Source organism: Halyomorpha halys, unplaced genomic scaffold, assembly GCF_000696795.3.
Source record: "Halyomorpha halys isolate HHAL.00 unplaced genomic scaffold, Hhal_1.1 Scaffold1950.1, whole genome shotgun sequence".
Classification (NCBI taxonomy): Eukaryota; Metazoa; Arthropoda; class Insecta; order Hemiptera; family Pentatomidae; genus Halyomorpha; species Halyomorpha halys.
In genome coordinates this window covers 2,246-2,589 of record NW_027109604.1, presented here as the reverse complement: position 1 = coordinate 2,589, position 344 = coordinate 2,246, and positions in this window count along the sequence as shown.

Genomic DNA, 344 nt, shown 5'->3' with positions numbered 1-344 from the left:
GAATCTGAAGAGATGCGCTCTGGAACTCCGTAGAATTGAAATCACAAGCGGAGAGCTGCTAACACTGCTTCCGAAGACCTCTCCTGCACCTGGTACGCCATTGCCGCCTTACTGAAGAGGTCAATCTTGATCACCCATTTGTACCCCTTCCATGTAAATGTGTCAACTTGTAAATCTTTTAGCGGTGCATCTGTAGTAGGTGTCTTCTCCTGTCTTCTTTTAGGCGGATGTCTGTCATATTTAGTACGTGAACAAACCTCGCCGTTTCCTACAGTCTCCGATATAGTCTTCCTCATCCCCCACCAAAAGTATCTTCTCTTTAAGGCCTGCATAGTCTCAGGGAT